Raw genomic sequence first — 26,589 nt, forward strand, 5'->3', positions numbered from 1 at the left:
ACAAATACTTATTAAACACCTACTACACACACAAATCATGATAGGAATTATACAAAAAGTTAAGGTGAGTTAGACACGAAAGCATTCCTGGGGTCTTTAATGAGAGAGGGCAAGAGCAATGGGGGTGGGGGGTGGGGAGGCCTTAAGAAAAGGCACATATAATCTCGGTCTGTGTATCTGATGATCATCATGAGACAGGATCAAATAAAATGCTACTAAAATTCAAAAGAGGAGAATCAGGCCAGAGCTCCATGGAAGAAATAACATTTGAGATGAATCTTGAGGGGTGGGTGTGAGTTCCTTTAGTAAAAGTTCTGCTAGTTTTTGTTTATCTGAAAGTGTCCTCACTTTATTCTCACTCACGAAATATAGCTTTTCTGGATACACAGTGGACAGTTATTTCCTTTCAACGCTTTGAATATATTATTCCACTGTCTCCTTGCATTTACTGTCATTATTGATAAGTCCGCTAAGAGTCTAATTGTCAGTCCTTTGTAGGTGATGCTTCTTTTCTCCCAAGCTGTTTTTAAGATTTTCTCATTGTCTTTGGTGTTCTCCAATTTCCCTATAAACATGTCTAGGGCATAAACTTCTTTTTAATTTATCCTGCTAGGGAGAGGCTGTATTTCCTAAATCTGTGGATTTAGGTCTTTTTGTCAGTTCTGAAAAATTCTCAGCCACTGTTGCTTCAAATATTGTATCTCTTCCATTTTCTCTATCCTCTCCCTCCAAAACTCCAATTAAATGCGTATCAGAACTTTCCATTTTCACTTCTGTATCTTTAACCTTCCCCTTCATACTCCCATTCCTTTTTTTCCCATGCAACATTCTGGATATTTTCTGCAGATAGGTTTTCAGTTCACTGATGACCTACCTCTTCAGATATTTAACATGTTCATCAAATGTTTACTTCTAACCATTTTATTTTCATTTCTAGGGGTTCTTTTATTATTCTTTTTTCAAATCTACCTGGTCATCCCAGAGTGGCTTTTGTTGCTTGCTTCTCTTTGGTATTTCACCTTATTTCTTTAAATTCTTCATAGGTACTGATTCTATGTTAGAAAGGCAGCAAAACATAGTGGTGGAGAGTGCAGACTCTAGAATCAAACTGCCAAGATCCAAACCAGCATTACTACCTAAGTAAGGTTGACCTGGGACAATTTACTTAATCTCTTTGTGCCTCAGCTTTTTCATTTCTAAAATGGGGGTGATAATAATACTTGCTTCATAGAATTGTTATGAGAATTAAATAAGTTAAATTTGAAAAAAAAAAAATCTTTGCCGTGATGCCTAGCACTTAATCATTGCTTTGTACACTTTTGGAAGTTAAAAAATATATGCTGTATCTGAGAATTCCAATATTCAAAGTTCTTGGGTTCTAAACTGGATGTGTGTTTTTCTGCCAACTGTCTCTCTCTCAGTGGCCTGCCTCCTTCTGCGCTTGGTCATCTTGGATTTGAACTCACACGTGGATCTTAATGGCCTTCCTACTGTGAGGATTTGTTTCTGCTTCTGGTGGGAGGCAGAGGGAAAATACCAACCTGAAACCTTCTACCCCTTCTGGAGTGTCCTGGCCTAATGCCGAAATCTTAGATTCTTGGAGTCCCGACCTTCTGATGCTTTAAAGCTTCTTACAGTGCTACCCTGGCCCTCAGGACAACCCCTTTTCTTAGTTTCCTAGCACTCTGACTCCCAGCTCTAGCTTCAACTCACTTTTGGGGGGAAGAGCTGTCCTTAGACAATTCTATTACTGCTTGCAAGTCCAATAAGGCATTTAAAAAATGATTCTGTTCTTTTGTGATTGGAAGGCCTTCAGGGTATGTGGTGATCTACACGGCCTGAAGCTGCTCCTCCTTTGCATCAGTCTGAATTGGCCACCTGATGCTGCAGTCACAAACAGCCCCCAAACCTTAGAAAAACAAAGGTGTAGTTCCTGGAGCCTCTGCTTCAGGTCATACTTACACAGGGACTCGGGCTGATGGAGTTTTGACCATCTGTTCATCGTCAGAACCTGTGGGAGAGAAAATATGGTCAGTCATACAGTGGCTGTTCAGGACTTCCATCTAGAAGTTACGTCATTTCCGCTCACATATAATTTTTTTTTAAATTTTTTTTTTTTTAAAGAATTTATTTATTTATTTGACAGAGAGAGACACAGAGAGAAAGGGAACACAAGCAGGGGGAGTGGGAGTGGAGGAAAGCATGCTTCCTGCGGAGCAGGACTCGATCCCAGGACCCTGGGATCATGACCTGAGCCAAAGGCAGACGCTTAACGACTGAGCCACCCAGGTGCCCTCTGCTCACATATAATTGACCAAAGCAAGTTACAGGGCCACACGTAACTCCAAGGAAGTGTTTAGGAAGGAGAACGGGAAGTTATCAGTGGACATCACTAATAATTACTATGTGACTTGGCAAGTATTTTTAAGAATGTTATTATGAAAATCTCAAACATAAAAAATGTAAAAACAATAGCATGTAATATACATCCGATTTTGAATGTCTATATAATAGTCCAGATGGGAGGATTCAAATTTTTTCATGAAACATTTCAAACATACGAAATTTAAAATGTTGAGAGTTTTTCTTTAAGATTTATTTATTTATTTATTTGACAGAGAGAGCACAGGCAGGGGGAGTGGCAGGCAGAGGCAGAGGGAGAAGCAGGCTTCCCGCTGAGCAGGGAGCCCAATGTGGGGCTCAAACCCAGGACCCTGGGATCATGACCTGAGCTGAAGGCAGTCACTTAACCAAATGAATGACCCAGGCGCCCCTAAAATGTTGAGAGTTTTTTTATTATAAAAGTAATATATGCTTATCATTTAAAATTTTTAAATATAAAAAATTAAAGAAGAATGAGCAGAATTTTAATAGACGTGCATTCCAAATGGAAGAGAAAGTACCAGCAAAGAGTGTGAGATAGGAGAGTAGAGAGAATATTTGCAAAAAAGCAGTTAGTTTAGTAAAATGATAACCCATTCCATTAAATGGAGGGCTCAGAATGCCAGGCTGGAGCTTTATTCAGTAGGCAATGGAAGGCCACTGAAAAAATTTCAGTAGAAAAACAACATAAATTCAATCCAGCCTTTACTGGGTACCTCCTATGGACCAGGTACTGTGTTAGGCACTGGGATATAAAAATGAATAAAATTCAGTCCTCACCATCTAGTAATATGACTGAAAACATAACCAGGAAGATTGAGCTAGACCATCACAGGACTGACAAGACACCAGTGTGAAGAAACCAACTTTGAAGCCACTGTAATGGTTCAGGTAAGAGCTCAGGAGGGCCAGAATGAGGGCACTGGCAATGGGGATGGAAAGGAAGGAGTGGATTGAGAGATCTTATGGACATCGCATCTGGAGAATATTCTAATTACCCAGATGTGGGAAGCAAGGGAAGGGAAAGACCCAGAGATCATTTGAAGATTGTAAACACAAAGAACAGGGAGAACAGCACCATTAATAGAAATGGAAACACCGGGGGCACCTGGGTGGCTCAACTGGTTAAGCATCTGACTCTTGATTTCAGCTCAGGTCATGATCTCAGGATCTTGAGATCAAGTCCCACCTCAGGCTCCATGCTGCCTGCTTAAGATTCTCTCTCTCCCTCTCCCTCTGCCCCTCCCCCCACCCCGCCCCCTCATGCATGCTCTCTCTCTCTCTCTAAAAAAAAGGAAATAGAAACACCAGGAACAGAGTTTGGTTTGGGGGGAAAGACGATGACTTTGGTTGTACACATACTGAATTTGAGATTCCATGAGTATATCCTGGAGGAGGTATCCGGCAGGAAGTTGGATTTATGAAAACAGAACTCGGGGGAAGTTAGAAATCAGAGTCCTTGGCACAGCAGTCATGGTTTATACCATTTGCAGAAGATGAAATTGCCAAGGAAAAGTGCTGCAAACCACCCCTACCCAGCAAACACACACTTTTTAAATTGCTGGATAAACATGTAAAAATCACATGACCATCCTTAAAAGAGAGTGAAGCACAAAACTATTCCTCCATCCAAAAATCTTGTCCTGTCGCGATGAACAAAATTCTGTCCTTACAGATTCACTCTTCTTTGTCTTGGGAGCTTTTTAGTCTTCGGTGTCCCCAGTGACAATGTAGATATCCCCAAATAATCTTTGGGCCTTGATCAGAAAATACCTGACCCAGCATGGGCTTATCCCAGCTAGTGACAGCGGGAATTAGGTTGAAGTGGTGTGGAGGTTAATCTCCTTCTCAGGAGATCAGGAAGAGGCAGCAGGACTCTGACTAGAAAGTGATCCGGCAACAGACAGAACCACCTTTAAGAGTCTCCGGAGGCCCACCTGCCGGACATGCGCAGGTGGGCGCATGCGCACACACGCACATGTGTAGACAAAATGTATATGGTAGGAATGTAGCATAAAGTTCAGCGGGGACAAGTCGACACTGTAACTTGGTTTGACAGTGACAATGTTTATATGTCAGGTTGGTTAACTAAAATATTATATTGGTTCCCTTTCCCTTCATTCAAACAGACTTGCAGGCTTTGCAATGCTTTGCCTGGAAAATTTGGGCAGAGCTAAAAAATTGGATGCAGCCTCTCCAGGTAAAAGTTTTGCACCTTGATACTCGATGCCACCGAACACTTAAAAAATGGCTAAGATGGTAAATTTTACATGAATTTTACTATAATTTTTAAAAACGTCATTGAATTAAATACAAAATAATTTTCTTCTGAGTATTCTGATGTATGGATGTCATAATAAGAAATAAACATAACATTTATGATCTTGAAAAAAGTTTTGTGCCTTGAGGGACCATGAAGGGTGGTCTGGAGAGGGAGGGCCCAGGGAGGATGTCTTTGAGAAGTGATGAGTCTAGGAGAAGAGATCCCCCTCAGGAAGGAGAGCAGAATCATCTAGATGGGGATCTTCTCCCTGCTTCCTGGCAGGGCCTAGATAGGCAGCGTCTAGTGGGGAGGGGCTGCATGAGCTCTTAGGGGAGGCCCGATCCCAGCCTTGCCAATGAGGAACAGAGGGCAAGGATTTAACCTCTTTTGTACATCACTACTTATCAGCTCCTAGAGCCAGACTTGGCACGTGGTAGGTGTTCAATAAATATTTGTTGAACAAATGAATAATGATGATAAGGCAGGGCCTTGGTGTTGCATAAGACCTCTAGACTTCTGCACAAGCCTCTGGGTTGAAAAGAGGGAGGTGGATAGTTTCCTTTCACACAAGCCTGGCAGGATGGGGATTTGGAATCAGAAGCAGGTGGATTTAAGGAAAATAATAGTGACATATTACACATCTGATAGGCAACTTTTAAAAAAACTGACTATTCCCCTGCATCCTTTCCCATATGTTATGTAACATATTATGTTTGCAAATAAATTATGGTTGTAATTACATACATTACACAAATAGTAGATATAGATCAAAACACAAATAATGTTTATTTACTAGTGGATAAAGAATTTTCAACACTAGCATGAGCAGTGTAAGAGCTATATTTCTGAGTGGAAATACAAAAGCTTTCCCCAGTTGGGATCCCTCAAGAATCAGACACCCTGACCATGGGCAGCCATGGGTATGAGTCAAGTCTAGGATGAACCAGGAGGACACCTGTCTCATGCAGGCCTTGAGGCCAGGGAGGAGTCAGATGTGCAGTGGAGAGGGTTGGAGGGTGAATTCAGGGGACCTGGCTCCCACTCCTAGCTCTGTCACCGCATGGTCTCTGGTTAGTCCTTCAACCTCTCCTGCCAAACAAGGGTCGGGTTTGACAGTCCCTAAGACAGGGCCGGGGCTCGATCTGCACACACTTTGAAGAAACTATCCCGATGTCTGTGGACTGTGTCATCTGACTGGTCTGGTATCTACGACACGGTGGTTAAATATTTTCAAAGTCATCCTTGCTGTCAGGTCCCTTCCATGTGAGGGGAAATCTCTTGCAGGTCTGTGGGAGACAGGCCATTTGGCTTTCCAGAAGCAGAAGAGTCACAGGCGTTCCTCCAAAGCATTGACTGATCTGATTAAGAATATTACTTCTGATGACTCCAGGAGCAGTTGCTATGAGCCACACAACACGGACTGCTTATCCTGGCTCTATGCTCCAATTTTCCATTTTCCACCATCCTCTAACTTTTCTCCCTCTACTGTAAAGTTATATGTCCCTTGGCTCCAAAACATGTGGACATCTTCCCACTGTTGTGGAAAATAACGGAAGGCTTGAACCCAGAGCACCTGAGGTTCTCCTGTGGTGCCTCACTGTTCCTGTTAGGAAGAAAATGAAACACAAAGAGAAGTTGCTAAGGTAAGACACTGCCTGGCAGCCAGAGACAGCCTGTGTTCTCTCATTGCTCCATCCCTTGTATTCTACCTGGAAACTCCTCTCTATACCCTTTCTCTGGATGAGCTTCTACCCACCCTTCAATGCCCCAACCTATAGTTATTTTACTTCTATTACATTTGTTACCCCTCCCCCCACTGTTCTAGAACTTACCATTTTGTGATGTAAGTATTATTTATAAGTCTACTTCCCAACGAGAACTCTTTAAGGGCAGAAATTGGGTTTGTTCTCTGTGTCCAATTGCCCAGCACAACACCTGGCATGGAGAAGTCAGATGCGCGAGAAATGTCATTCATGTCCTAAATAACATTAAGCCCACTGCCTCCCCACCCTACCCCATAGCTAAGCGAACCAGGAACGCATGTGTCACCCTTGATCTGGACACATCAGATTTGCTTACAGAATTCTGAACTTAAGAGTCATAAGGGCTAGGAGGCAGACAGTATGGCCACTGGGAGGTCACATAAAACTGTGACTTCCAAAATCCAACCTTGAGACAAGAACTTCGGTGCAGGAAGTTTGTTTGGGAGGTCATACAAGGAAGCACAAGTGAGGGTGGGGGAAGTGAGGCAAAGCAGGGAGAAAAGCCAATATGAGATACGTTAACGAGCAGATTACCACCACGGGCAACTGTGGTTTATTCCCTCTTGAGACACCCTGAGAAACCGTGTACCGCACACCTCAGAATTGTCCCACTGGAGAACCGGAAGGTGGGGACATTTATGCAGTGACTCCTGACATCCGCTGTTTGGGGGTGCCCAGCAAGCTTTCTGGTACGACAACAACAACAACAACAACAACACCACAAAACAAAACAGCTCTTTGAGAAGCAGAGAGGTATGGATACTTGAGGTGAGGGGTTGCCAGTCCAAGGAGACCATCTACCACTCCTGGGCAGGACATCAGTGACACCTGCTACAAACACCCAAAGCCAAACCAAGTGATGGAGCAGTGGGAACCAGGAGCCTTACAGAGGGTGGCTGATCTGCGGAGGGGAGAATGTGGTAGGGAAGCTGGTTGAGAAGCAGGAGAAGCAGAGAGCACAGACAGCACAGTCACAGACCCAAAGCAGAGGCCTGGCCGTCACCCCTCTCTATTTAGCAGCAGCCTGAAGAGCCCCACCTTGGCACAGTCCCCTTAGAGATGTGACGCAGGCTTTGCACACCGGCCATCGCTCTTCCAGTCTCTCCTCCATAATTTCTTCCAGCTCCTGTTCATATATTTGTTGGCCAATCCTGAGCTTCCCTGACCCGTCATGAAGACCTACCTAAGTCAAAGGACTCCCACCAATATCCCTATTTACTTGCTGAGCTAGACTCTCTGCTTCTTTATCCAATGCGTAGGAGGATCTACAGCCTCTGGAAAACCTGTATTCTGACATCTAACCCAACACTCTCCCTTTTATTTCTTTGCAGTGGGTCCAGTATTATTAGCTACACATTTTGGTCAGCCAGTCTGGGTCAGATTTGTTTGCCAGAACACAAAAGTGGTGGCAGAAAGGGAGGTTAGGGCAGAAAAAACCAATATACATCATAGGACACATTTAACTTTGGCAGGATAGTGAAGAGCTCAGCTTATTGGCTGGAAACAGCCACAGTAGTACACATTAATGCTCACTGGCTGAGAAGAGTCAGAATAGGTTTTTTTGCTCTAGATCTCACTGGCTGAGAGCATCTGATGACACTCACAAACTGGGGAGAAACTGTATATACATTCACTCAACAGATTTCTTAAAGTTTTATTTATTTAAGTAGAACCCAACATGGGGCTCGATCTCATGACCCTGAGATCAAGAGATGCATGCTTTTCCAACTGAGCCAGCCAGGTACCCCTACGCTCACATTTTTATTTTGGAAACTATCTCAGATAAAAACAGTGCTATAATGATTTGCTATTGAGGAGGGTAATACTAAATATTAAAAGTATTCCCTGATGTTTAATTCAAAGGGATTCCACTCTATCAACAATAAATCCCTTTTACTTAAGCTGAGAGGCTTTCTCTTCCTTTGCTATTAGACAATCCTATGCCAATATCATGCCACCTGTATTAGTCAGGGTTCTCCAGAAAAACAGAACCAATGAGAGAGAGAGAGGTTTTAAAGAATTAGCTCACATGATCCCACAGGATATCAAGTTCAAAATCTGCAGGGGTAGTCCATTGGCGGGAGACCCAGGGAAGAGGTGCAGTTTGAATCCAAAGGCAGCCTTCTGGCAGAATTCTCTCTTTCTCAGGGGAAGTCAGTCTTCTTTCTAGAAGGTCTTCAACTGATTGGATGAGGCCCACCCACGTTATGGAGGGTAATCTACTTTACTCAAAGTCTACCGAATAAAAAGTCTAAACAAAGTCTACTGACTTTGAGTAAATCTCAACTAAATCTCAACTAAAAATATAATCTCAACTAAAAAGAAAATCCTTCATAGAAATGTCTAGAATAATGTTTGACCCAATACCTGGGTACTATGGCCTAGCCAAGCTTAACTGACTGAGCCACTCAGGGTTCCCTAAACCTAGGACTAATCTTGATTCAAGCTGTTTTCAAACTGCATTGTTTGATGGTCACCAGGCCGGCCGAGCAAATTCTCATGCGCACCTGCACACACGCCTATGAACACTCCCCGCAGCTTTATTAGCAACATCCCCAAACTGGAAATAACCCTGACGTCCCCCAACAGTACACGTAACAGTTCCGAAAATAAAAAATATTGCGCCACCATGACTGTGCCACGGTGAATACGAATGACAGCACCGTACAATATGGATGACTCGTACAAACGTAATGGCAAATGAAGCCAGGTACAAAAGAACAGGGCATGAATTCCATTTATATAAAGTTCTAAGATATAAAATTAAACTATTCTATATAGATGCACACTTAGATGCTAAATAATTATTTTAAAAAGCACAGAAGTGACTCCCATAAACGCCACATAGCAGTTCTCTTGAGGAGCATGATAGGGGCTTATGGGGGAAAGTTAGCAATATTATATACACCTTGACTTGGGTGTTAACTTTAAAACAACTTGTTAAATGGCTTTTTTTTTTTTCTTCTGTGTGTTAAACTTCACAAAAACTTAAAAAAATGTTCCCAAGGTCTCCTTATGCCAACTCCTGAAAAAAAGCGAAAATGCAGGGGACATCACAAACCGCTCACCCACACCTCATTTAGCCTCTGGCCAAAGAGGCCAGTCACTGACTTTCCAGCCTTCTTCCTCACTAGCGTCTACTTTGTGCCCTTTCCTATCTTGCCTCTTCCTCCAGAACAAAGGTCTCCATTTTAGAACAGTGAGTAGATTTACAATATAACACATTTAACTGTTGAAAGTCCTAAAATTCGTCCACAGCAAAACTTGCAAAGCAGCTACAGAAAAGATGAATGCCACTCGTGGGATCAAAAACCTAGAAGGATTTCGTGGAAAAGTTCAGTGGTGTGTTTAGGCAAAGTCGATTCTGAGCAGAAGGCCCGGTTAGAGGACAGAGTGTCTGTCTGTCTCATTATGGGCTGGAAGAGCCCTGGATAACTGGGTTTTGAAGGACAGAAATCCTGCTACAAAGGGCAGGCTCTCCTGATTCCCCTTCCAGGATCCTCCGCTTAAAATTCGGAATGCAACTTCCAGAGGGTTAGAGGAAAGGCAGAGTGATTTTAAGGGCAGGTGCTGGAGGTTTACTTTTGCCTCTTTTCATAGCTTTTAGTACTTAGAAATTTGTAGTTAAATATGCTTCTTCTCTCTGGAAAACAGACTCACCCCTGTCCTACCTCTGCCTGGGGAATAATGAATTTCATATGGAAACCTGAAAACCCGGAGAGGAATATGCAATGCTTCAGACACCTCGTGTCGGACTGGCTGTCACCAACCCTGGTTTGGGTCAGGCTGTTTAAGAGCCTTTGGAACAAGCCATTATCTAGAGGGGTCATTTTATAGATCCATTAAATCTACATTTTCTCTTGGGCTCCTTTCCCCAGCTCCCCTCAACCCCGCTCTAGTCACACACTCTAAAAACCCCCTTAAGTCCCAGAAATAAATCTCTATAAACTGCCAAGTGTTCAATCAGGCTTTTACTATATCTCTCTGCAATTAGAATAAATTTACTGCTCGCAGAGATGGGGGGGAAATATGCAAGGTACTCCTTGGATAAATACACTGCAGCGAGAAAAGTAGAGGCTCTTTAAAAATTATCTCTGTGAATTCAACAAGAATCAAGGTCACTGGAGCTGCTACATACCAGGGAATGTTAATTAATGGGCTTGCAGCTGGTGGTACCACTTGGCCGCTCAGCTCCAGCTGCTTGCTCCATATTTCTCTCGTTTGTAGGACCATTCTTGGATCAAATCCCATCTCTTTTTTTCCTCCAAGTACAAAAAGTACATAAGTCTCTCCTGGAAGGATGCCAACCTTTCAGAGAACTAAGAAAAGTGTTGTTTCTTAGCTATTTTTATCTCCTTTTTTAAAGAAAGGACACTCTATCACCTCGGGAGCTGGATGACTTGCAATCAGTGTTCAAGCTGTGGTCTGAGGTCACTGTTCTGGCCCTATCCGCTGGGAGGTGTCCTGAAGACGGAGAGCAGAGAGGGACACTCATAACTTCCCCTCTGACTAAAGTGGAAGACACCTGAAAAGATGTCTCCCATCACAATCTTCACGACAAGTCTTACATGTTAGGCCAGTCTGCAGGCAAGGTAAAAATGCAACCAGAACATCTCAGAGATGAAGAAAGAGGGAGAAAACAGGAGAGAAGGAGAAAAGAAAACTCTGACAGAGGAGGCAGAAATTATTTCCAGGGTCAGGGTAGTCTATTGCATTTATAGCTGCTGGGAAGCATTAAATGAGACCAGGCATGTAAGCCACTTAGCACACTTAGCAGGGACATGGGCCGCTATTGTTAACTGTAATAAAATTTCAGTGACCAGGGAGAACAGAAGTGTTCAACGCAGTCCTCGCCATGGGGCCCGTATTTAGGCAGTGCATCGTTCTGGCTAAGCATGGACTTCAGAGTCAGAAAGATCTGGGTTCAAGTACCTGCTCAACTCCCTAAGTAGCTATGTGTCCCTTAGCTGCTGCATTAGGCTTTTAGACCTCAACTTTGTCATCTGTAAAACGGGGCTAATAATAGTATCTGCCTCAAGACTACCGGGTGGATTTAATGAGATACAGCATGTAAGCCCTTTGACAAAGTGCTTGGTACCTGGTTCATCTCAATGCATATTCATGCTATAATGGGGGCTCTTATCATTGCTTCCATAGGTCAGCAAGGGAAGAATCAAGAGAAGTGTTTCAGGACAAGGGTTGGCCTCTCGGGGCAGGTGAAGACAGCTTAGGAAGAACAATTTTCTAAAGCAGTGAAAGTGGTCCTACTTGCATCTATTATAACCAGCCTTGTTTTTCTTCTCATTTGGAAACTTTCTTTCCTTCAGTGTTACACAGTAGAGGGACTGGGCGTTCTTCCACACAATGACAGACATGCAAATCTCGCCCAGAAATAACAGGGAAAATGCCTGACGCTGCTTCTTTAAGGAATTCTCCAGGTAGTCATTAGCCATCAACTCTAGGCTCAGGGCTCGGGGGACGGCTGCCCCCTCTCCCTGCTAAGACAGGCAGGTCGTCATCCACTTGGGCTAGTTCCTTTGTGAGGGGGGACCCAGCTTTCTTGAGCCCTTTTTTAAGGAAGGAAGAATGTTCTTAAAAATTGGAAAATGTTATCCATTACTGCTTCACACTGTAAAATGATATTTGGGCCTTTTAAAAGACTTGGGAAGTTTTCTGAAATTAAGGGATACGGATTTAAAGAAGCCTTGGGGGATTAGATTTTTCCTCCTCTTTGAAGCATTTGAAACAGCTTTAATCTGCTTTTAGACTTCTATCCAATTCGGTATGGCATTCTAGTAGAGTACTGTTGCCTTCCTTGGGGAACTGACACTTTTGTGCCTCTTTTAAAACGCATGAAGAGAAATATTTGGGGCGGAGGAAAAAAAAAGCTTGAGTTTAAAGAACAAGACTATTCAAGGTAAAAGGACAACTTCTAAGATGCTTGAAAGACATTTTTTAAATTTGTGTTTTGAGCGTAAGAAAATCTAACAAACAAAAGCTTAGTTGTATATGCAACCACAACGATCTGACTGTTCATATCTAATCGCCTGGTTCTTGGTCCTTCTATGATGTATACGGTGCTTTACGATATGAAAAAAAATTTAAATACTCTCATGTAATAGTACCACTCTGGGAGGCAGGCATTCTAATCCTTATTTTACCGACAAGAAAACTGGGGCTCAGGGAGTTAAATTTTGCTTGAAGAAAATATACTATGTCAAGAACTTGAACTTGGGACTCAGGGCTTTGAACCCAAGACCTTTTCCACCACATCCCATTACTTTTAACCTCTCATGTGGCCTGGGCGGCCCGGGTCAAATTTCCATGCCTCAGTTTCCTGATCTGTTAGATGAAAATCATACCACTCTGGCTTCCTTTCAGGGCCAGGAGGATAGATTTTCCAGGACAAGTCCATCTATCACGTGACCAAGATCTCCAGGGACGGTGTACAATGAGTCTGAATGAAACACACTCTGCATTATCCCAGGAGATGGGGAACCTGGAGAAGCAGGAGACAGGAAAGGGGGGCACACACTTGTCAGTCTGGGGCCTTAATTCCCTGAAACTATCAAAGAGGAGATAAGGGTATTAGCAAAGTAAGTGAAAACTCAACAGCTATGCAAGTCTAGAAGAATAGTTTTGAAATATCTAGGAAAATATTATATTCTCCTTTTTATTTACTTATAACAAGTGTATCTATTCATTGTCAAAATAATCAATAGAAAAGTGCAGAATTAGAAAATGCATTCCTTCTTTCATCGGCTCCTTACCTGCCCCACTTGCTAGACTCCACACCGTTAAGTCTGTTTATCTCCTAAAACTTTTTTCATTCAAATACTATGTGTAGGGGTATATTCAGATACACTATCTACAGATTCACATATGTATTTTTAAGTGGGGTCATACAACACATATTGTTCTACAACTTGCCTTATTAAAATTTTACAATGTATCACACATACCTGCTCATACAGACCTCTCATTTCCACCCCTCCAGCTTTATTGAGGTCTATTTGACAAATAAAAATTGTATATATTTGAGGTGTTCAACACATGTTTTTGGGTTTTTTTTAAGATTTTATTTATTTATTTGACAGAGAGAGACACACAGCGAGAGAGGGAACACAAGCAGGGGGAGTGGGAGAGGGGGAAGCAGGCTTCCCGCAGAGCAGGGAGCCCAACATGGGGCTCGACGTGGGGCTCGACGTGGGGCTCGACGTGGGGCTCAACCTGGGGCTCAACGTGGGGCTCAACCTGGGGCTTGACCTGGGGCTCAACCTGGGGCTCGAACCCAGGACCCTGGGATCATGACCTGAGCTGAAGGCAGACGCTTAACGACTGAGCCACCCAGGTGCCCCCAACACATGTTGTTTTGATCTATGGGTACATTGTGAAATGATGACCACAATCAAGCTAATTAACATATCAATCACCTCACAGAGTTACCACTGTGATGAGAAGAGCTACTCTCTTAGCAAATTTCAAGAATGCAATACAGTACTATTAACTCTAGTCACCATGTTGTCCGTTAGATTTCCAGAACTTATTCATCCTGCCATAACTAAACCTTTGTACCCTTTGTTCAACATCTCCCTGTTTCCTCCAACCTCCAGCCTCTGACGACCACCATTCCAATATCTGCTTTTATACATTCAACATTTTTAGACACCTCTCATTCTTTTTATTTTTTTAAAGATTTATTTATATTAGAGAGAGTGAGCTAGCAGGGGGAGGGGTAGAGAGAGAGAAAGAGAGGGAGCGAAGCACAGAGCCCGATCCCACAACTCTGAGATTACGACGACCTGAGTAGAAATCAAGAGTCAGACCCTCAGCCAAGAGCCACCCAGGTGTCCCCAAGACCTTTCACTCTTTTTAAAACATGAAGAGAGTTCCATTGTATGGATATGCCATAGTTAACTACCTTCCTACAGATGAGGATATAGGTTACTTCTGTTTTTTTTTTTCTTAACTATTACAAATAATGCTTCAGGGGATAATAATAATGGTTCATTAATATGAAAGAAAACAATCTAGGGATAAACAGGCTAGAACAAACTTGGAAAGAAACATATAACAAAACCCTTACCAGTGAGCCCCATGTGGGGCACCTGAGACATGTACACCCTTCTCAGTTTAGCTCCTTGTTATTTCAGATTACTAGCTAGAGCCACAGAAAGAATGGGGGTGGAGGGGAGGGTGACAAGTTAAAGAAAGAAAAAAATGCACAGCAGCATTTCTGAGAGGTTGTTTAATTTGAACTACTTGTACATCTTAAAGAGAACTAAGTAGCAAAGTGTGCAGAAACCCCATGGAGAAACCATAGGATGTGTAAGGAGCATTGTCTATGAAGCTCAGATTGATGACATTTAAGAAGGAAAATGATGGCGACAGTGATAAAATGTTTGAGCATTTAGTCTCGTAGGACAGGGGCTGTGTCTTCTTTCTCTGTAGTCTCAATACTTGGCATGATTCCTGACAAATAAAAGGTGTTAATAAGTACTCGAAGAAAAGCAAAGGATACTACCCTCAAGAAGACCGAGTCTTTTGGACATGAGCCAGCAGAATCTACCTGAATGTAGATAAATCTTGATCTGTGACTTAAAAATTATTAAAAAATGTTAAAACATTTAGCTTAAGTTGAGAAGTAATAAGCTGAAAAAAGGTGTCACTAAAAGCCCCTGTTATTTAATTTATGGAACATATTTCTCTGCGTCCTCTTCTTTGTGTTTCATTCATTGCCTGCTCAAAAATATGTAACAAGTTAAGCGGTTACTAACTGGTCATTGAATTTTTAAAAATTATTTTTTAAAATCGAGGTCATTTTTCTTGGACCCATCACCGAACTGTTTTGTATCTAGTTGTCAATTGTGTCAGTGGGCTGGTTTCTGCCTCTTGGCCTCAAGATTCATGTTCCTAAATGAAGTAAAAAGGATCAGGTGACCCCTGGTATGTCTCCCGTCTTGTTAACAGAGAATTCAAGGGAAATGTTTAAGACAAAATCCTCTGTGTGATGGTCCTATTTACTGGCTAACTGTGGTCCAATCAACCAAAGTCTCAGATAACGACGTGTGTGTGTACATTCCTTAAGATATTATTATGAAGAAAAGGGTAAGTGAAAGATAAGCAGACTGATATGAAGGAATTCACTTTTTAAAAAAGAAAAGAGCCAGCTTGGACACCCTCACCTTCTACAACAGGGTCAGCAAATTACTAAACATTTGCCAAAGGGAAGATCGCCAACCCTGTTGGCCATTGGTTGAATTCTCCAGAACGATAATCCATACTCATCATGATGACCTCAACACACTAGGGGAAGAAAGACTGAATTAAACTCAGTAGCATCACTCATATTATATTTCAATGCCTCATATATTCATTCATTCAACAAACATGAGCAGAAACACTAGATAATCAAGAAGACCACTCTCTAGTCATTCTGAATCAGCAGGACTGTTCTGTTGAGCCTTTTAATCACTTCTGTTGTCAAACCAACCTTGAATCCTCCCTCCCCATCTCGGCAGAAGCTCTAGTTTGTGGTGAGACATGCTTCAGAGTACTCTGAATAGTTTGTGGATAGAATTATCTGCTGGTGGTGACCCACCAGCCTTGTAAGAGAGGAGGAAAGATCTGGGTGGAAGGACATTTTTAGAATCATCTTTTAGCAGTGTGGCTCTGAGTGTGGAAAACTAGACTGAGGGCTGCGCTCTTGAGTTCTGGGCCTTTCTTACTATATTGCTGTGTGACTCTGGGCTTCAGCTTCTTCATCATAAAATAAAAGAATTCAGTTAGGTGACGGTGCCATGGAGATTAGTACCTTTTACTAACACATGGAATAGGAATGCTGATGAAACCACATCAAGATAAATTTCTAAAATCTTAAAGACTTATGATTCTTTATAGAGATGAAACCCTGCCCCGGGGAATTCTAAGGGCACTTCTCTTGGATACCAGTCCTAAGTATGTGTCCCCACCTCCCCCTCCCCCACCCCTACATCAGGCATTCCTTATACTCAGGGATTCTGGAAAGAGCCTCTCCTTTCTAAACTAGATCTGCTGTAAACCCTGTCCTTCCTGAAGGCCATGAGAGCCTAGAGTTTGTCAGGGACTCAGAGCTATAAACCTGGCACCTGGTTCTATGCCAGCAGTAACATTTTATTGCTCTGCCCAGAAAGTCCTTTCTTTGTAGCTCCCTGAGCTCGGTGAGGCCCACCTGTTTCAGCCGTCTGATGGTGAGGTCCATCTTCCTTCAGCCAACTTAGGGCTTCTCAAGGAGAAGTCCTTCACAGGGCTGTTGATTGGGATTCCAAATTGAAGCCGATTTTGGCCCGAACTGAAGCCATTACGAATTTAGAGGAGTGAAGAAAGCCTCAACTCCAGGGCTCTTAACCTTTGTAACCAGTTACTGCGAGGCAGGTAATGTCTCATGTTACCCTTTGGTAAAGATGAGTATTCTGAATTGGGTCTGGAGTTCCTGGACTTGGTTCTCTGATCTGATCAGAGTTAAAGGCACTAATGGCTGTATTTCCCGTAGCACCGATAGTCCATGGTGTGTTGTGGAAAGAGAGATACACAAAATATGAGCGTCAGATGCTCCTAAGCAAATATTTACGAAAGGCAACCTTCCGGGTGACCACATAATATGCTTCTTCAAAGGAAATCCATTGCTGGCTCTTACAGGAACGAGTTATCCCCGCCCCCAGCCGCCTTTCCTGTCACTACAGCAACTTATTGCTGACCTGAAGGGTGTGGCTTTGGAAGTGGCTGGTTTGGCTCTGCTGGTGGCTGAAAACCCCTGGGCTTGGGAGCGGTCGCCTGGAGGCAGCACGCGTTGTGTCTCTTGGGCCGGAGAAATCTCATGAGGCAACAGGAAATGGTGCCTGTTTGGACCATTTGGGTTTTTTTCCTGCCTCACTGTCCCATTTTTAAGACTCAGCGTAATACTAACAAGCATGACAACAGTGATCACTCACGTGGCCCTTAGTATGTGCCAGGCACATACCTGTCAGGCTGTAACAGATTCATATATTTAATTTTTACAACAACACGATGAGGTAGGTACTATTATTAATCCCATTTTACAGATGGGGAAGTGGAGGCAAATCCAAACAGCTAATGAACAGGGAGCCAGGATTGGAACCCAGGAAGTCTGGCTCCAGAGCCTACGCTCTCAGTGCACCTGGGTGATCCATAGGTCTGTGTTGCATCCTCACCAAGCCACTCAGTGGGGATATGATCTTGGACTGGGCCCTAAAACTCTTTGAGCCTCTGTCTCTGAATCTTAACATGGGAATAAGAACAACTCCTGCTTGATGGAATTGCTGTGAGCCCGAAGTCAGATGATAAATGCAAAGGGCTCAGTCCAGGGCCTACATGTCATAAGGGCTCAGTAGATGGGCTTCGCATTCACTAAGACACCAACGTACTATGGGCACAGTCAACTCAGCCCAGCTGTGACATCAGTGACAGAAGGGAAGGACGCTTGGTAGTGGGTAAGCTGGTGATTGCTACGCTGTGGGACAGACAGCTCTGGACTCAGGAGTACCATGTGGAGAGCAGGGACACTCAGGCAAAATGTTTGTGTTCCAAAACAGCTTAGAAAAACATCGCTTTGGGAGAAAGATTTAGTGCTCCTTGTTCTAGAGAGGTGAGTCAAGCCTGTGACTAGGAGGCTACTAAAATTGCTCTGCTGCTCCACAGACAGGCTGGCTGTCTCCTCTCCCTTCCGCCCTGACACCATTCACCTCTCATGGGGCACAAGGAGACCATCCCCTGTATAGATCCTCTGGGTCTCACTTAATGACCTACCTGATGAAGCATCTTGATTTCAGGAGGTGATGCTGAGAAGGGAGGGAATGAAGCTGAGGGGCTCCAGATGCCTTGGTTTGAATAATGGGAGGCCACAGGTCAGCAGTCCAGGCTGGAGAGAGTTCACTAAACTAACCAATGTAAAAGAGACCTGCAGGGGCACCTGGGTAGCTCAGTCGTTAAGCGTCTGCCTTTGGCTCAGGTCACGATCCCAGGGTCCTGGAATCGAGCCCCGCATCGGGCTCCCTGCTCCGTGGGGAGCCTGCTTCTCCCTCTCCCACTCCCCCTGCTTGTGTTCCCTCTCTCGCTGTGTTTCTGTCAAATAAATAAATAAAACCTTTAAAAAAAATAAATAAAAGACACCTGCAGTAAGGGAACAAAGAAAAACTGTATCAAAAATTAAAATTGAATATATCTGTGCAATGGAATATTATTTGACCACAAAAAGCAATGAAGTACTGATGCAGACTACTTCATGGATGAACCTTGAAAACATTACATTGGATGAAAGAAGCCAGTCACAAAGGACTGTTGTATCCTGTTGTATGATTCCATGCATAGGCACACTTCATATACATGGAATCATACAATATGTGGAAAGTAGATTAGTTATTGCAGGGGAGGGAAAATGGCCTGATGGGTGTGAGGTTTCTTTTCGGCTGATGAAAATATTTGGAATTGTATAATGGTGACAGTTGCGCAATACTATGAATAACCTAAAAACACCACTGAGTTGTACACTTAAAAAAGTAAAAATGTTTTATGTTAAGTGAGTTTTATCTCAAATCAAAAAGTAAGCAATAAATTCTAACATTCTAAAACAAGTACATCAGGAGGTATGGATTTTAGAACTCGTATTCTTCATATTTTTTTCTTGCCTATTCTAAATTCTCAATAATAAGCGTGAATTTCTTTTAAAAATTTTTTTATTTTGAAATAATTCCAGATTCACAGAGAGTTGCAAAGATAGTACAGAATGGTCCTGGATACTCTTACTCATTTCCCTCTATAGTTACATGTTATTTAACTATAGTATAATAAGAAAGCCAGGAAGTTGATATTGGTACAGTGTGTGTGTGTGTGTGTGTGCGCACGTGCATGTGTGAGTGTGTGCGATTTTATCACACGTGTAGATCTGTGTAACCACCACTGCAACACAGATGCAGAACCATTCCATCAGCACAAAGATCTCCCTCATGCTACCCTTTATAATCACACTCATCTCCCTCCTTCCCACCAACTGCTCATCTCTCTAATTCCATCTCTAAGAATGTGGTATCAGTGGAATCATACAGTATGTGACCTTTTGAGATTGGCTTTTTTCACTCAGCATAACGCCCTTGAAGTCCTTCCAGGTTGTTGCATGTATCAGTAGTTTGGTTTTTGTTGTTGTTGTTTAACTAGGTATTGATGGACATGTTGGTGCTTTGCAGATTTGGGCTATTGCAAATAAAGCTGCTATGAATACTCCTGTTCAGGTTCTTTCATTGCTCTGTGATAACTGCCCAATTGCTGGGTCGTATGGAAAATCTATGTTTAGTTTTTTAAGAAACTGCCAAACCATTCTCCAGAATCACTCTACCATTTTACGTTCCCACCAGCCATGTATGAGACATCTGGTTTTTCCGATTCCTTGTCAGCATTTGGCATTGTCACTATTTTTTTTTACTGTAGCTGTCTTTTTTTTCTTTTTTAAAGATTTTATTTATTTATTTGACAGAGAGAGACACAGCGAGAGAGGGAACACAAGCAGGGGGAGTGGGAGAGGGAGAAGCAGGCTTCCCGCGGAGCAGGGAGCCCGATGCGGGGCTCGATTCCAGGACCCTGGGATCATGACCTGAGCCGAAGGCAGCCTCTTAACCGACTGAGCCACCCAGGCGCCCCAACTGTAGCTGTCTTAATAGGTGTGTAGTGGTATCTCATCACGGTCAAATGCATTTCTTTAATGGCCGGTAATGCTGAACATCTTTTCATGTGCTTATTTGCCATCTGTATACCCTCTTCAATGACATGTCTCTTATAGGCTGCCCATTTTCTAATTCCGTTGTTTGTTTTTACTGTTGAAATTTGAGCGTTCTTTATATGTTCTAGATACAAGTCCTTTGTCGGATGTGTGGTTTGCAAATAATATTTTCTCCCAGTCCACAGCTTGTCTTTCCATCCTCTTTATACATAGTCTTTCACACAGCAAAAGCTCTTAATTCTTCTTAAGTGTAATTTATAATTTTTTTTATGGATTGTGCTTTTTGATGTCAGGTCTAAGGACTCTTCATCGAGCCCTAGATCTTGCAGATTTTCTCCTTAAAATTTCCTGGTTAAGAATTACTTTTTGAAAGAACATTTTTCTTCTAAGTCTAAGAGAAAGACATCCTATTGTAGACCATTTGGAATATAAAGAAAAGCTCAATGGGGAAAGTTAAAATCATTAATAAACCCAACATCTAGAAATATGTTTGGTATTAGATGCCAGGACTTGCAACTTAATAAAAATGTCACCTCCTTTATAATGGGAACACAGAACCCTCCAACAGTAAACTGCACTATTGAGTACCAACCCGAGTGCTGAGGAAAGGTGCTTCTCTTAATGCCAAGATCAGCTGGGGGAGTTGCTATTCGGAAAAGGCTAAGAACTACTGACCCAAACAGTGAAACTCATGTTTATGAACCACAGCTGTTAGTCACAGACTGTAATTGCCCCACCAGATAAAGAAGCTATTTAAGAGAGCAGGTTGCTATAGCTGAAAAGAAACAGAAAATAGTCTTTTGGAAATCACAGGGTGGTAACTAAGGGGAATGTCAGGTTTGAAGGTGGAATGGATCTCTGTGTATTCACTGGCCTGAGACAGGCTGATCTTGCATGAACATGATCTGGCCCTGGCTGATTTTCTGTTTTGTTGGAGAGCAACTGGTTGAGGTTCTCTTTTTCAAGTCCTGGCATGTGGGGGCTTCTGATGGCTAGAATCCTCCAGCCTACCCATTTCTGGGCACCTGGAACTTTGCCTCTTGCCCTGCCCCCCTCACTTGCCTGACATGTTGGTCACGCAGTAACAGTTGTGATAAGAGCAGTGGACTCCAACAGTAGTCACTCCTACCCTCACCCCACTCCCTCTACACAACAGATGTGAGCTAGTCTTCAAAGCTTAGATTTCAGAGGCATTTCTCCCTACCCCTCACCACCAACCTTCTGAGAAGCTGATATTTTATGAAAGGGTATTTTGTGGGGCACCTAGGTGGCTCAGTCAGTTAAGCCTCTGACTCTTGGTTTTGGCTCAGGTTATGATCTCAGGGTCAGGAGATTGAGCCCTGCCTGGGGCTCCCTGCTCAGCAGGGAGTCTGCTTCCCCTCTTTCTCCCACTGCCCCTCCCTCTATGTGCATGCTTGCTCTCTCTCAAGTAAATAAATAAATCTTAAAAAAAAAAAAAAAGGGCATTTTGAGTGAAACTTGCTGTTTAAATTATTTAGTGACATTAGGAAACAACCCTGAATTTGATTTGGTCAGTCTAGATTTTCAAACATTTTCAAACATCTAGTTTATACTCATTGAGTCTGCTTGAGTTTCTCTCTCCTTCTCCCTTGGCCCCCCCCTAAAATAAATATTTTTTAAAATTTAGATTAGAAGTTAATTATATGGTGAAAATGGCAACCTAAATGTCCATTTATTTAAATTATCCATACAAAAGCTCAGCATTTATTGTCACAGAAATGTGCCTACATATATTGAGTTTTTAAAAGCCAGCTATAGATTAACAAGTAGAATTTGATTCTATTTTTAAAAAGGCATTGAGAAAGAAATATAACAAGATATTATCAGTGGTAATCTCTGGATGATTAAGTTATGGAGAATTTTATTTTCTTTTTATTTTTTCGTGAGTTTCCTAAATCTAATTGCACTGAACTTACATTGCATTAATAATTGGGAGAAAAGAAAACTAATTCCCAACAATGGTCATAGGGTTGCATGTTAAACAGAACAATATATATAGTTCACAATTGTATTTACTACTTTATAAGTTATAAAAACTCGTATTTTAAAATACTCAAAAGGGACAAGGAGTATAAAGTGAAAAGCAAGAATTCTCTCTTGTGAATCCCATGTAATTACTGTCAACAAAGAATATATATATTGAGGGGCGCCTGGGTGGCTGGGTTGTTAAGCGTCTGCCTTCGGCTCACGCAGATCATGATCCCAGGGTCCTGGGATCGAGCCCCTCATCGGGCTCCCTGTTCAGTGGGAAGCCTGCTTCTCCCTCTCCCTCTCCCCCTGCTTGTGTTCCCTCTCTCGCTGTGTCTCTGTCACATAAATAAATAAAATCTTTTAAAAAAATTACATATATATATATAGCAGAAATTGAATAGTGAGAGCAGATCTGAAATGCAGAAACTAATGTGAAGAGGTATGAGACAACCTTGAAGACAAGTGAAAATACTTGTCTTCAAGTATAGACAGCCTATTGCCAGCCACCCCTCAGCCCACTCCCAGAACATTCCCTTATAACCACATTGCCCTTCTAATAAGGGAAATCACCCTCTTTATACTCTGAGCACGTGGGTTCCAATAGACATTGACACCTAGTCAGTCAGGCATGCAGATTAGCATGGGTCCTAAAACCCAAATGAATCAAGTCAAATTCAAATTACATGGCCCGTTTGGGTGGTAAGTCACTGAAGCAGCAGACACTGCTCCTGGGCGTGTGGAAGGCTCTTCCTCTCTCCTGTACCCCCTCACCCCCAATTTATTTATTTAATAGCTGACTCCCAATCCTCCATGCTTTGACTTTAATGTCACTTTCTCAGAGAAGAGAAAAATTGGCTTGGCTAAATGGGCATAGCCCCTTGCTTTTTTCTCTATCATCTTTCCTGGTCGTATCCTCAGGAACACTTATTACTATCTGTGATTTTTAATTTTATGTATTTATACCCGATCCCCACCTTCTGTCTCTCCCCAGATTGTAAACTTCATAAGGGCTAGAACCATGTGTGTGTGTAAAATCTGGCTTTGTTTAGCCATCTTTTATTTTAGCCCATGATAGGCATTTAATAAGTATAGTGTAAATAAGATGGAAAATTTTACAAGTCCATTTTTGAGATGAAATTCTAATTTCATTAATGTTTTAGATAAGACTGACTCTTGAATGGTAGGTCCGTGTATTTCTTTGTTCATTCTTTCACTCATTCAATCAACAAACTTTCATTAAGGGTCTACTATTTGCAAGACTCTGTGCTAGGTGCTGGGGATAGAGGTGCTTAGCAAGGAAGACAGATAAAAACAGGCGAATATGATCTAGGCAGACACGAGCTATGATATGGGTGATACAGGGTTTTAGGGAAGCATGGAGTTGGCTATCTCTGAACTTTGAGAACTGTAGCTGATTTTCTTTTCCACCCATCACCCTGTGGCATCCATTCAAACCCCACAACTTCATATCCAAAATACTGGCGTGGGTCATATGTATATCTGTCCGTTTGTATAGAAAAGATTAGCATCAACTTTTTAAACAGAAAATTGTGTAAGGAAGTGACACCATAGCAAACAAATAAGAAACCAGAGGGACAGTTTGAAAAGCTGTCTCTGCAAAGTCGGGTTTTATAAAATGCATTCTCTCTCTCTTCTTCCTTCCCTCCAACCTTCCTCCATCCCTCCTTCTTACTGTTCTCTCTCACGCACAGCTCAGACACAAGACATGGAGAAACAAGTGTTTTCTGACTCGATGACTTCAGCGGATTAGCGCTCCTTTGAAAGTGATATTGTTACAGCCATAACGTGTTTATGTGTAACACAGACATCTTTATGTATAATGCAGACGTGTCTGTGTGGGGAACATTAACATCCTGGCTTTGTCATTTAGCGAGGTAGGAAGTTCGCCTAGGACTATAGATCCCCAAAGCTTTGGGGAATCTTGATACAGGAGAAGGAGGGAGCTGGAGAGAAAAGGGGAGATTTCTTTAAGGATTATTTCTCTTTTTTTCCTAACTCTCGTGGGCTTAACTCCTACTCTCTGAGAAACAATCCTCTTCCAACACAGCTGGGATCGTTGTCAGGCAGAAGTATCCTTGCTGAGGATAGCAGTTATCCAAGAAAGGGTCAAGCAATTAGAAGATGCTGGTAAATCACAGAGACACCACAATGAGAGTTCCACTTCATAATAACTTGATGGCAAAACATTTATTTCAGACCCTGACACACCATCCCAAAAGAAACAAGTTAGAGGGAGTATTTTCTCAAATATTTTCTTTATATATCAAAATATATCCTAGAAAGGAACTTCTTATTTTCACATTATAAAAGTCTTTATTCTTCATAAATTATGAAAGTAATCCAGGCTTACTGTAACAAAACCAAACAATATAAAAGTATATAAATAAAAAGTTAGTTTAGCTTTTCCTCTATCCCACTCCCCAAAGCAGCAGTACTCGATAGAAATATCATGTGAGCCATGTATGTAATTTAAAGTTTTCTAGTAGCCACGTTAAAAAAGCTAAAAAAGGAACAGGTGAAATTCATTTTAATTATATATTTTATTTAATGTAATGTATCCCAACTATTTTTACTTCAACATGTAATCAATATTATCAAATTATTCATAAAATAGAAAATTACTATTGAGATATTTACCACTTTTTGGTACTAAGCCTTCTAAATCAATCTGATGTGTATTTTACACTTACAATACATCTGAATTTGGATGCTATATTTTCATTGAAAATACTTGATCTGTATTTAGATTTCCTAAAACATACAGTTGAAAGACCAGTTTTAAATTAAACATGAAGTAATTAAAATTAAATAAAATTTTAAAATCCAGTTCCTCAGTCACACCAGCCACACTGTGAGTACTCAGGAGTTACATGAGGCTATCGTATTAAACTGTGCAGCCCCAGAGCGAACCACTATTATTTTTGGTGTGGAACCTTCTCAATGTTTTCTCTATGCGTATATAATTAAATATAATGCAAATGCATATATAATTAAATATATGTTACACTTATCTGGATTTCATTTCAGAAAAAAACATAATCATGCTGTATATATTTTACTCAACAATTTAATTTTTTCACTTGAAATTATATTTTGGATATTTTTATTATATATTATAAAAATGTATAAAAATATTATATGTTTTTTATTCTTTATTATGGTTGTGTAGTATATTTATTTAACCACTTCCCTACTAGTGGTCGTGTAAGTTGTTTGTTGATATTTTGCAGTTATAAACATCCATGTTTGCATACTTTTGCTAGTATTTCCACAGGATAAATCCCAAGAATTGATACTTAAAAGCCAAAGGGTATGCCCATTAAAACATTTGAAAGCTAATGCCCTCCCAAATACTTGTGCCAAATTTTATCCTACACTCTTGGCTGGCATTCCTTTCCAGCATCTGCAGACGCTCCAAATGTCAGAATCCTAAAACATCAGAAAGAAAAGATCTTATGGCTCATCTATTCCAGTCCTTTTATCTCCTGGACCAGGAAAACCAAAACTAAGCTGTGGGGAAAGGCCATGCAGCATGTTGTGGCCAAGCTGGGACTTGAGCAGCTTTTAGGTTCTTGCCCTCTGTCCCACCATTCACAGTGGAGCTGGGCAGAGTGTCTGGAAGCATCCTGGGGAAGGGCATCCCTCCTTGGACTCAGCTGGCCGTCCCTCACTCCCACCCTTTGTCATTAGCAGCCGGCACCGGCTTAGATCAGCAGGCCTTCCACTGGAGCATCGCATTGCGCCTCCGTGAACAAAGAGCAGGAGCGAAGGGAGATTTTCCTTGACATTTGTATCCAAAATTAAATTCAATCTGCTCAAATGCTTCCTACAATTTCAAAGTCTGCCTTTCCTGCCTTTCTTCTGCTAAACACAGCCAAATCATGGACCTAGGCAGAAGGAAGAAAAAATAGGTGTTTTGTTTCATGCAGAAATAAACTCCATCGTTTAGCAACTCCTGGTGGACCAGCTCAGAAATATTCCACCTTCAGCAGGAGTCACTTTGGGAGGACAGAGGCAGAAGGGCATGAAGATCCTTTTGGTGGAAGGTAGCTCCCTTTAGCTACCCTCCAGCCAGTGAGGACCCGTGAGATGCTCGAGGCAACTCACATGCCAGCAAGATGGGCTCCTCCTGAGGACTGTAGACCTCCCTTCGGCTCCTGGCAACTTCATAGAACCCATGAACACAAGAGCTATCTTGTGGAATCCTTGGGGTTAAGCTCCAGGCTCAAATGCTCATTGGTGGCAAAACGGGGCCTGGAAACCGTATCTCCCAACTCTATCTCCAGAACGTTTCCCTCTTGCCCATCAGTCAGTCCCTGGTCCATCCCATACCCTGCACAGCCACAAAGAGCCTCGTTCTCTATTCTCCACCTGCTGCCTAACCCCCAGCCCAACTTCAT

The 26,589-nt window shown here is 42.1% G+C and overlaps 1 long non-coding RNA gene across 3 annotated transcripts in view; it reads right to left on the minus strand.

The window, feature by feature from the left end:
- The window catches only part of LOC115937800 (uncharacterized), a 103,873-nt gene that overhangs the window by 58,569 nt on the left and 18,715 nt on the right, over positions 1-26,589 (minus strand). For all 3 annotated transcript variants that reach the window (XR_014138612.1, XR_014138613.1, XR_014138615.1), the window contains exon 2: positions 1,963-2,011. This is a non-coding gene — a long non-coding RNA (uncharacterized LOC115937800). The remainder of the gene's footprint in view (positions 1-1,962; positions 2,012-26,589) is intronic.

Source organism: Leptonychotes weddellii, chromosome 11 (assembly GCF_054177405.1).
Source record: "Leptonychotes weddellii isolate Sample4059 chromosome 11, ASM5417740v2, whole genome shotgun sequence".
NCBI lineage: Eukaryota > Metazoa > Chordata > Mammalia > Carnivora > Phocidae > Leptonychotes > Leptonychotes weddellii.